Below are 12,700 nucleotides of genomic sequence, written 5' to 3'. Positions count from 1 at the left end.
GCCCATTCAAGCCAATCACCCCTTGACCCGGGATTACAGTTGGAGTTAACAAATGACCCTCAAAGAATTTAACAACATTTTTCAGAGTCATGTAAGTATAATTATCAGTGAAGTGTGAGTACAACGAATTAGTAAATGAGTCCTTGAAAGTGTGAATCTCATTCCTGTGAAATGATACTGTCAGAAGTGAGGTTCCTCCAGAAGCAGATCCTGAAACAAGGAGGTGAGTGTGACTATTTATTGGGAAATTGATCCCTGGAAGTGTGATTGACTGAATAATGCCATCACCCCAAAAAGAGACTTAGGTTCTAATCTCTGAAATCTTTGACTGTGGTGACCTTATATGGCAGAAAAGAACATTGCAAATGTGGCTAAGGATCTTGAGGTGGGAGATCCTCCTGGATTATTTGGGTGGACCCTTCATACAATAACATGTATCTTTATAAGAAGGGGGCAGAGCGAGATGTGAATCCATGTGGAGAAAGAGGCAGAGACTGGAGTGATGTGGCCATAAGCCAAGGGAAGCCAAGGATTGCTGGCAGCCACTGGAAACCGGAAGAAGCGAGGAAGGATTGTTCCCTGACAACTTCAGAGGGGTGTGCCCCCCTCAAACTTAGTTTCAGCCCAGGGATACTGATTTTGGAGTTCTGCCCTACAGAGCTGTGAGGGAAGTATCTATTGTCTTAAACCGCCAAGTTTGTGGTCATTTGTTATGGAAGCCACAGGAAACCATTTTGGAAAGAAAGCCAATACCATGCATGTCACCAAGCAGCTCACCATGGTGGTGACAGTGCTCAGTCCTCCTGGAGGATGGTGGGGATGGTGTGGGTTCCACCTCAGAGCCAGCCCCGTGGGGGATGAGGACCTGGGGATTCGCTCACTGACTCTCATCAGTCACCGGGTGAAGGGTCTTCCTGGGGGGTTCCACCCCCTCATCCAGTGCACAAACCAAGCAGGTTCCAGCACCCAGGCAGAGCTCTCAGGAAGAGCTGCAGCTACAAGCCAGTCATGGGTCAGGGTGTGCAGAAATGAGGAATGCCAAAGGCATGTGGGTGAGAAACCAGCAATGTCTGCAACATACATGAAAATAAATGAAAAATGTTAAAGTGAATACCCAAACGAGGGTACAGAGAGTAAACCTACACTAAAAATTTTCTCAGTGAACAAATCAGGAAGCTAACAGTTGGAGCTGAACACTAACTCAGAGCTCCAATTTTACTTTAAAATGGCCTAGAATGGATAGAAGAACTAGTGTTGGTTGAATGCTTACATCAACCAAACACTTGGATACATCTTTCCATGTACTATGCCATGATTCTCTGGAGGGGAATGTATTAGTTTCCTAAGGCTGCTGTAACAAATTGCCACAAACTAGGTGACTTAACACAACAGAAATATACTCTTTCTCAGTTCTGGAAGTCAGAAGCCCAAGATCAGGGTGTCAGCAGGGTTGGTTCCTTTCAAGGTTCTGAGGAAGGGTCTGCTGGGGTCTCTCCCCTGGCTCCTGGTGGTTGCTGGCAACCCTTGGCATTTCTTGGCTTCCAGACACATCACTCTGCTCTCTGCCTCCATCCTCTTGTGACCCTCCCCAGGGTATCTCTTCATATTCTCTTCTCTTCTTATAAGGACACCATCCTTATCTCAAGATCCCTAACTACATCTGTAAAGATCCTATTTCCAAATAGGGCCACATTCTGAGGTTCTAGTGGGCATGAATCTGGTGGTGGGGATACTATTTAACCCACTAAGTAGTTATTAGTATCCACACTTTTACTAATGAGGGGCCTGAGGTTGCCCAAGGCCACAAAGTGGGATTTGGGAGACAGATGATTTCAGCCCAGGTTTATAGGGTATCAAAGTGCTCGAGCTCCCCCTGGAGCTGTTATATGGCAGCTATGGAGCAAAAGTAACTCAAGGTAGGCCAGGTACAATTTAGGCTTCGTAAATATTTGTTGAATAACTGAAATGAATATTCCCACAGGACCCCGAATTCAAGGCTCTAGACATAAATAGCACATTTCTCGTTCATGTCTACCTGATGGCGACTTTTGCCCTGGAAAACTGGTGGAAGGTGTGATCTGGGCGAGATCAATGGTCCACAGTTTGTGCTTCTGTCCACTGCTGTTGTCATTGGCATTAGAAAAACCCTCAGCCACAATCAATTTTATATTCTATTGCTTTTTACCATGTTCTCAAACAGTTTCGAGTACATTGGAGCATCTTTTATCCTTAATGGTCTGTCGTCCCAAACTTATTTTTGGAAACAAATGAGTAAACAAAATAAACCAAGCCCAGCTTGATCCCAATAACTCTGAGCCAAACAAATTGAGTCTTCTTTTTAGTTTCTTTCTGCTTACAAGACTTTACAGAGTCTGATGAGTCATTAATTTGTTGGCCCTTTTGGATGTATTTATGCAGAGCCATTAAGTAGCACACTGTGGAGGGAAGCTGGAATTCTTTATGAATGTGGCCTCTGACCCTGACTGTCCTTCTCCCCTTAAGAGAGAAACATAGAGGACTTTGGGCCCTGGGGCTGCCAGTTCTTTGTGGCCTGGTTTTCGGTCCCTTATAGTCATCTTTAGTCAAAAACAGAAAACAAAACACAAGTGCAGAACTCTAACAAAATATGTGGGTCCCAGAGTGACGCCTGGAAAGTGATTTCTCCAAACAGAAATGGCGAATCCTCATCTGTATCATCTTAGCCATTGTACAAGGAGACATTTTACCATGCAATCCTGATACTGACTACCTGGATTTAGGTCAAATTTCACAGGTTAAGACTGTCCTTACATCAGACATGAGCTGCAAACTCAGAAAGCCCCAGGCCACTTGCACTTCTGGCCATCTGGCTACAGATTCAAGGCCCCCCAGTGCTCCCTCAGGTTTGATAATTCACTAGAATAACTCCTAGAACTCAGGAAAGCACGGTACTGACATTACTCTTTTATTATAAAAGATACAAATTAGAACCAGCCAAACAAAGAGGTCCACAGGGTGAGGACTGGGGAAACCCCAAAGGCAAGCTTCCGCATCCTCAGATGCTCGAGGCTCCCTGTCTGGTTACCAAACAAATGTACAACTGAGCTTCAGGGTCAGCAGTTTTTAACTTAGCTCCCTTTATGTAGGCGTGACTGACTGAATTACTGGTCACGCGACTGAACTCCATCTCCATCCCTCTCCCTTCCCCAGAGGTGGGGCTAATGTCACCTGACTCAGAGCCCTTGACCCTCTAATCTCACAGTGGGCCTTTCTGTGTGGCCCCCCCCATCCTGCATCATCTCATTAGCATAAACTCAGGTGTGGTCTGAGGCCCACCATGAATGGCATGACTAACAGCCTCTCCTATTACTTAGGAAATCCCAAGGATTTAGAAGCCCCCTCCCAGGAACCAGAGACAAAGGTCAGCCAAATTTGTTATTATGCAACACACACATGCAATTGATGAGGTCCAAGTTCAGAGAGTGTTCTCGCTCCTCTCCCACAAATAAAAATCTTTGGTCCTGGGTCAAAGAGGGGATTCTTGCTTGCTGGAGCCAGATTTATGGCACAGACTGGAAAGGGTGGGAAGGGAGGGTGAAAGCTGGGGCTTGGGGAGGAGTAGGAGCATGTGGATGAGTCTGGCCTATGAGGACCTTGGGAGCAGCGGGAATTAGGGACAGGAGGGAGGTGCTTTAAAAAGTGCTCATGAGGGTTTTAAATTGGATTGCCTGTAATATGTTTGGATAAACATGACTTAGGAAACTCATTGTAATTTTTGACTGTGGACCTGAATGTTTTAGATCTCCTCTCCCTACAGAGACTGAGCTGGGGAGGCTATTCCCCCAGAGGTACCATGATTTTGTCCATATGTCTGTTGATCTTCCTTTTCTGATGGTGAACTTTCCCTCTTTCACACGCTGCCCTCACACCTCAGGTAAGAGCCAGGTCAGATTCCTCGTGCACTTCAGCCTCCAAGGACAGGAGGGAAGCAACGTGCAGAGCACCTCAGGAGCCCAAGGGTGCTGGGGCCCAAGGGGTCCAGGTGAAAGGGAGCCGTGGAGGACATTGCCAAAGGATGGTGCCAAGGAGCCACCTGGGTGTTGTGCGAGAAAGGGGGGTAGCAAGAGCAGAAGGGACGGCCAATGCATCCACCAGAGGACATCGGTCTTTACTCTCCCAAACTCATTCCCAATGGGAATGGATTCAATTTCCCAGACTCCGTGCCCTCCCCACCCCCCGCTCCCGGCACCCCCTCCTCCTGTTGGAAGGGTGGGTCTATCGTCCTGAGCCTACAGTTCAGATAGCAAAGGTGGACCCGCCTAGGCTCCATGCTTTTCTCCTTTCTGTGCTGTATTCCTGTTATTTATGTCACTTTGGGCATAAAGCTGTATTGTCATGAGGGAGCACTTTCATCTATAAGCCACCTTCCATCTGACATTCACCAAAGCCTCAGGAAGTAGCTACTCAAGTGCAATGAAAACAGACATCAACACAAAAACGTGTACATAAATGTTCATAGCATTATCTGTAATTGCCAGAAAGTAGAGACAACTCAAATGTCCATCAGCTGATAAACAAAGTGTGGTAAATTTATAGAAAGGAATAATATTTGACAGTACAAAAATAAAGTACTGATTCATGCTACAATATGGATGAACCTTGAAAGAATACAGGTACAAAAGGCCATATATTGTATGAGTCCATTTATAAGAAATGTTCAGAATAGGTAAATCCACAGACACAGAGAATAGATTAGCGGTTGGCTGGGGTAGGGAGGGGAGCTGAGGAGAGGATGTGCAGGTCGGGGCAGGAGAATGACTGACAATGGCTACAAGGTTTGTTTTAGCGGTGATTAATATGTCCTAAAATTAGGTCATGGTGTGATTTCACAACTCTGTGGATATACTAAAAACCGCTCACTCGTACATGTTAAATAGGTGAACTTTATGGTATGTAAATTATATCTCAATGAAGCTATTTAAAATGTAAAGGTTCCTAAAGGTTCAGAATTGTGTGAGCTCACTGCAGTATGTCTGCAGTTTTTCCATGTTCTTACACTGCTCTTATCTACAGCCCCTGTGGCACTCCTATCTTTAAACAGGAGATTCCTAATGAATTCTAATAAACAGTGATTATAAAGAACAAAACAGAATTTGACTTAATTACTTTGTTTATGACATTCCCCTGACCACTTGGAGATTTTATTTATGTTTAAAATTTAAGATAGTGAAACAAAGGGTGAATTCCCAGCTGTCACATTTTTTCAGCAGGTACAAATTTTCATTCGTATGCAAAATGTTTTCCTGAATTTGATTAACATCTTTAAACCTGAAATTCATTCTTTTTGTTACCGATCATTGTTTTAAAACCAAAAGGCAAATAATGATTACCACTGATTATTACGTAATTATTACCGAAAATAATTTTGAAACATAGAGGACAGTGTTAAAAATGATCTGCTCTGTGGGCATAGAAGCCACAGGGCATAAATCTGCAAAGAAGTAAAAAGCTAACCTTTGCAAACAATATGGCTTCTCTCTCACTTACCAACTTTACATTTCCCTGTATGGCCCCGGAAGATGACTGGTTAGCCAGAGACGGGTAAGATTCCTCAAGGGAGGAACAACCTAAGACAGGCACAGTCGCAGGGGGGCCATCAGGTGAGAATTTGGGGATCAACAGAGGTGAGGCTCAGAACCTCACCCCCCCTGCTTTGAGAGAAATCTTCTGCATCCGTGGATGTCTTGATGCCCTTGTCTAGCCTGGATTAATACTTAGTCCATAGGCACACACCTGATCATCTGATCATCTACATTTGCCTTCTTACAGCACTAAACTATGTTTTCTACCTTTATCTTGCATCTACCTACCACTTCAGCATTTTATTAAAAATAAAAATAATAATAATAGTAGGAGAAATGGGGGATCAACATATAGATCAAGTACAAAAATCAAACGAATATTCATATTTGACCTGATTGTTTATAGGTCATATTGCATGATCAAAACCGAAAGTTTCTGTGATGACTGCCCTTGTACTGTTCACCATGTAAGAATTTATTCACTATGTAAGAATTCGTTCACCATGTAAGAACTTGTTCGTTATGCTTCAGAAGATTGGAGACTGACGAGAATTAGGCTTGAGATGGATTAATGATTGTACATTGAGCGTTGACCCCCCTATACTGAATTTTATTGTTGTTAACAACCATTTGATCAATAAATATGAGAGATGCCCTCTCAAAAAAAAAAAAAAAAAAAGATCTGCTCTGGGTCTCAGAAATGCTGGAGCTACTCACGAAGGTGTGGTATGTCAGAAAGGTTGGAAAGTCATTTTAAAGAAACCAGCTGGATTCCAAGTAGTAATCCAGGCCCAGTGGATCTTCATTGATATAGTTTATGTACTAGTCAAGTATTTGTCCCTCTGACCACTGTTTCCTTTTTGGTTTTAAAATAATGATCAGTTACAAAAGTGATGAATTTCAGCTTTTTAATATTATTTCACCTTGAATGGGCCATTTCCACACCATAATTGAACCTCAGCATCCCCTAACACAGACACCAGTACTAGAAGAAAAAAAATGTGATGTATGTATGGACTGTGTAACTGGCATGTGTGTACGTGGAGGAGCGTGTGTGTGAGCATTGTCTGGTTAGGTTTGGATTTTGCTCCACGTGTCCCCTCTGGGCAGCTCTGTGTGGGCGTCTCAGACAGTGTGCAGAATGAAACCCTTCCACCTCGCATGCACTTATGTGGCATGTTTATCTCTTGGCCTCAGCACTTTGGGCTGAATATTTTTGAACCTTGTTGATTACTCCCAACATTTGCTCCTGTCTGAACAATCCCAGGGCAATTCTCTGTCCGTCTCACTTCATCTTTTTCTTTCTTCCTCCTCACAAAGTTTCCTTCCCTGCAACCTGCTCTCCCCCACCCAACCTTTAAGAGTAGGTCTGCAGTTTCTCCACATTCTTACACACTGAACTCAGCCATTCCAGGACACCCCCTTCAAAGGGACACAATGCTTCAAGGAAGAAAACTAAAGGTCAGAAACAAATCTCCCAATGCTCTATGCACAGTTAAATTCAAAGTAGGTAACAATGTGCTTAATTTTATACTATGTAAAATATTTGAAAGGATTAAAGAAGTACAGGCTTGGAAAGGCATGTAATTCTTATAAATAGTCATAACATAACTGTTACACGAAAGTGTCCAATTGATAAAGTGACAGGTGCTCTCCACATCAATCATGGAGGGCTTACTTACTTCTTTGCTGGCTGGAGTGACTTTGCAAATGCAGCTTCCAGCTGAACCTTGGGGAAATACACTGAAGGGTGTTATGCACATAGGTACTGAGAGATGCCTCATAAAAATCCAGACTACTATAAAACAGTTTGAGAACCACTGGTGTGTAGACGACTGTGTTTAAAGTGGCCAATTCTATAAGCTACAACATTGGTATTTTTAATGAGCCCTGACTTTGGTGCTCAAACATAGTGTGCCGAAAACAGACATAACTCAGAGCCATTTATATCGCATGGGTGTTTCCAGTTGCTTTCTCTAAAAGCAAAGGCAGGGCAGAAAATACTTGGCAGGCACAGTGATTGATGAGTGGGGCTAAATATTTTCCATTTTTAAACAGGGGGACCAAAAGCAAATATTGAGCTGCTCTCATGTTCTATGCAAGAGAAACAGACTCCCAACTTGATACAGCACCTTTCATGCCACAGGTAACTCAGAGCATTTTAAGCCTAAGCAGTTACATGCTGTTAACACAGCCCCTGCATATGACAAGACATCCATTACATGCTCCATGCAGTGGCTCACACACATTCCTGGTCATTACTGGGATTATTCATTATTTAAATAGAGCCACACTGTAAAACGGATGTAATGTTCCAGTTACCCTAACGTTGATTAACTGGGAAAGAAACCTGTGGTCAAGTTTCAGACTGTCGTCTCTTCGCTTGGAAAGAAAAAGCAGATCGAGCCCAACACTGCAGTGACTGGGATGATGGGACACTTTCCTGACATCTGCCTCCTGCACAAGATGGCACCTGGATGGTGCATCATGGAGCTGCCCTCCTGGGCGTAGACCAAAAAGCCCTAAGTTCATTGTAGCAGTGGTACTCTCGGGAGCTTACCATCATTTTGCACATTTTGTGCAGAAACACCTCCACATCAGTACTGTGGCAGTGAATTTCAAGGTATCTTTTCCCCCAAGAGATATATTAACCACTATCATCATATTTCATAGCTCCAGCAACTGAAAGCTGTTGAATGTATGTTACCCGCCTACAGATGGAAACCTTTTCCTCCTGGATTTAAGCCATCCTTTCTGCAAGAATTAAAAAAAAAAAAAAGGTCAAGGGTCATTTAAGGTGTTCAGCATACAGGAAGGTAAATGGACCCTTCGTGGGTTGTTTTTTTATTGGTGTGGGGTAACATACATACAGTGATGTCTTTCTGGAATCATCCCTGCATAGGGAGATGGCATGGAAATAATCAAATTAAGAGGAATGTGCATGGAGGAGCAGAGAGAGCATTAACCGCATAAAAAAGTACAAAGTATGTAAAACATAATTAAGAGCCTAGAAGATTCTGTTTTGTTCTTGATGCTATTTTGGGGAACATTAATATATACAATGGCAGTGAGGTGTGGCATTTGGGAAAAAGGCAATATATTAATTCTCAGATCAATAGTTTGTGAAATGCCTTTTTGCTGTCCCAAGCGTGTGACTGTTTCACTGATAAGGAGTGATTTTCTTGGAGTTGAAGGCAGCCGCTGCAGGATGAAATTACTCTCTGGAGGGGAGAGATGGAGGGTGTGAGGATACAACTCTGACGCCAGAAAGGAGGGGTCATTTAGGAGAGAGAAACATGGTCCCCTGGGCTCCCACTCACCCCACAGGGTTCTTAGTGCATCACAGAAATGTCTCAACAGCCAGCCTTGCGCCTGAGTCCACGGTTTGGCTCAAGGAAAGCCAGTCCCTCATTTTCCCCATCTTGAGTTTTTGTGGGGGCTCAAGCAGCTCAAATTTCTAGGGAGAGGTGTGTTGAATGAGGGAAGCATTGTCAGACATACTGAGACCTGTTGGGGAGCAGTGATGAGAAGCATCACACACACAGCACATAGCTGACAAGTAAGTCGAGGGAACTAATTTAACAAACTGAGCAGCTAGGAGAGGGCTTCTGCGGTCAAACCCTGTCCTTTCCACTCTAAGTTGTCAGCTTAGGGTGACCCTGACTTGAGAGAAGCAGTATCACCACACCTCCCCTAGGCAGTCCCCCAGCTGTCGGCTGACCTTTCCTTAGGTTGTGGGGGTCGCCTGTCGCTCAACAGTTTTCCTCCCTGCTCATTTGCAGGGCTCACTCTTCTGCTGGAAGCACCCCTCCTGAACTCAGCCACACAAGGAGCTCCCCACAGGGCTGCTCTGGGGCCCTGCTCAGATGGGGACAAACAGGGAGGTGTCCGTCTGCACATGAGAGAGCTCCTCCCTTTCTCAAAGCTTCCCACCTGTAGGAAGTGGGGCGTTCTAAGTTCTCCCAGTAGTTGGACAAAGGGGACAGAGAGAGGACACTAAAAGGACCACATGTGAGTTTTGGGCTGCCCATGCCAAGGCATGTCCCACAGAGAAAATGTCACGGGTGTGAGAGCCTGCCATCGCACGCAAGGCGACCCTACAGCATGGGCTGAAGGTGGCCTTCGGGGCAGATGGGACTAGGGCAGATAGATACTCACCCAAGCCAGAGAGCCAAGCCGGAGTCGCACAGGAGCTACACATCAGCCCTGAGTTCCAGCAGGGCAAGCAGCCACCAGGCCAGGAAGAGACATAGGCCAGGAGACCCACGGAGTCATAGGTCCCCAGTCCCCTTGCGGCCCTCCCAGCTCTACAAGCCACTCTCTTCTCCCCTACACACAGCACCGTCTTGGAGGAAGCAGAACTGATCAGGTCACCTGGGTTTAATTATTCAGGGGACCCCTCCCTTCTGGTAGAAATTATTTATGTTTATTATAAAAGAATTGCATGGTTATGGAAAGATGCATTTTCCAGTATAGATGGACGTGCAGTGAAGAGCGAATACACCCATTTTGGGCCTGCTCACTCTTTTCCTGTTCCCACTACTTGGGAATGACCATTTTTGACTAAGACTCTCAGTGATCTGGCATTAAATGTAGTCCAATCCAGTAAGTCCAGCTTTCGGTTCTCCTGGTTGCTTGGCTCCACATGGAGAGCTGACACACCCCAGCTCTTTCTCTAGGATGCTGCACGGCTCCAATTCCTACAGTCCTCACAGATTTATTCTGCTCTTCGATCCCACGTTTTCCTCTTTCTTAGATTTCTTTTTCCTTTTGTTGCAGTGCATTCTTAAGTAGTCTTTTTTCTTGAGAAGGGTTTGGGAAGTAAGTTTCTCAAAATCCCTGCATGTCTAAGAATGTGTTTATTTTGTTCTCAGACTCCACTGATAATTTAGTTGAACCCAGAACTCCACCTTTAAAGTAAATTTCCCTGAGAACACTTCATTATCTCCCCGCTAGAAGATAATCCAGGGTTGCTGATGAGGACCCTGAATCCCATCTGATCCTCAGCATCAGCATGCACGCTCCCCCACCCCCGAAAGATTTTAGAAACTTCTCCTTGTTCATCTTTTTCTCTATTTGCTGAAATTTCATGAGGCTACATCCAGGTGCAGACTTTCTCTGTTCTTCACAGTGGCTCTTGCTGGGCCCATTGTGGGGAATTATGTCATTCTTCAACTCTTGACTAATATTAGGATCATTTCATGATGAATTCTCCATACTCTCTGTTCTTGCCTGGGATGCTTTTTAAATGAACTCTGGCCTTTTTGAGTTAATCACAAATGGTTCAACCCTTCATTTTTTTTTTTTTTTTTTGCTTTCCAGCCTGGGAGATATACTTGACAGACAACCTCTTTCAGTCCTTCTTTGAATGTTATTTATTTATTCTATTATTTTGGCAATCTCATTTGGAATGTCCATAGAAGTTCCCTTAGTCAGGCAGTCCATTAGCAATCTATTCTTATTTTGTGGATGTGATTCCTGCTTGAATCTCTCTGATGATACTCATTAGAGGCTTTTCCTGGCTCATTATGCTCCATTCCGTCTCAACCCGTGGGAGGCCATTGTCCTATTTGTTCAGAAAGTTCCCTCTTGCGAGATGCTGATTTCTGCCCGTGTTTGGGAAGGCCCAGGTTGACTGATGTTTTCTGACTTCGTACCAAGTGGCCAGCTGGACCTCCGGGGGCAGATGGGGCACACTGACATGCTGCCTCCTATCCAGGGAAGGGTCTCACATAGTCTAGCCACAGATCCGTGTCCTTCACGTGCTGGTCCTTGACAAGATAAGAACAGAAATTGAGACCGAGACCTTAGAAACTTTCAAAGTGTTTTGACATTGTCACAATACTAAGCATGATCAGCAGGTTTGTATTTTGAGTACCTTCTTTTAAATTCCATTTTCTAGTAATTCATCTTTCTTATGCTTTATGAAAGTATCAGTCTGTAACAGATTAGAGATTTCTTTAAATATGGGTGGCTAGGGGACATTTGTCACTACAGATAGTTCAGGGGGCAGGGTTTTAGGGTGCCCAGGCCGGGGGAGGTCTAGGAAGGCTGTCCGCCTGCTAGACGCTGAATGAGAGGGTTCTCCTCCCGCCCCCTGTTCCCCTCCCGAGAGCCTCTGACACTCAGAGGAGGTTTCCTTAGAAGTGTTTCTTTGCCTTTGCCTAGGGGAAAAGCTGAAGCTGCGCAGAAGCTCAGAGGTTAATGGTGATGTTCTACATCACCTGAACACTTTTCCATAAAAATATATGATTTAAATTTTCCTAGTAGTAACATTAAAAAACAAGCAGGTGAGATTCATTTTGATAATGTATTTTATTTAACGCAACATACCCAGAATTCTATTATCTCAACATGCAATCAATAACAAAATTGTGATGTTTATATTGAGATGGTCTGCATTCTTTTTTACATACTAGGTCTTTGAAATCTGGTACATCTTTTATACCTATAGGACCTGAATTCTGACACTGAATTTTCCTTGAAAATACTCGACTTGTATTTAGGTTTTGTAAAATTTACAGTTTAAAAAGTAGATTAATATATTCAAACTGCTTCTGACATACTGAAAAGTTTTCCACTAACAGAATCAAGTACAAGATTTTAGACTTAAAATTAAATGGAATTTAAAATCTCACTCCTTATTCACAACAGCCATATACATGTTAAGCACACAATAGCCAAGTGTGGCTAGTTGCTGCCATCGTGGACCACACAGTTCTGTATCTTCATAGGGTTTACTTTACAGTGTATGCATTTGTCAAAACTCACTTCATGGTATAGTTAAAATCTGTATGTAAATGTTACATTTAAAACACCCTCTAGTTAATGATATGCATGAAGAAGTATTTAAAGGTGAAGTATGTTAATGTTTTCAAGTTACAATGAACTGCATCGAAAAAAATAAAAAGGATTGATGGCTAGAGGGATAGATGGATATATATGTGATAAATTAAATATAGCAAAATGTTAATTGTGGAATCAGGTGGGTAGGATATTTGGCTGTTCACTACACAGTTTTTCTAACTTTTTTGAATACTTAAAAATTCTCATCAGTTATTGGGAGAAAAAGAAATGTGTCTTCAATGAACTGTGCCTACATGTCATCCCATTGCTAAATCTCAAAAACATAATGTTGA

This window comes from Manis javanica, chromosome 10, assembly GCF_040802235.1.
Source record: "Manis javanica isolate MJ-LG chromosome 10, MJ_LKY, whole genome shotgun sequence".
Lineage (NCBI taxonomy): Eukaryota > Metazoa > Chordata > Mammalia > Pholidota > Manidae > Manis > Manis javanica.
The sequence above is the reverse complement of the archived record's forward strand: the minus strand, read 5'-3'. Positions refer to the sequence as shown.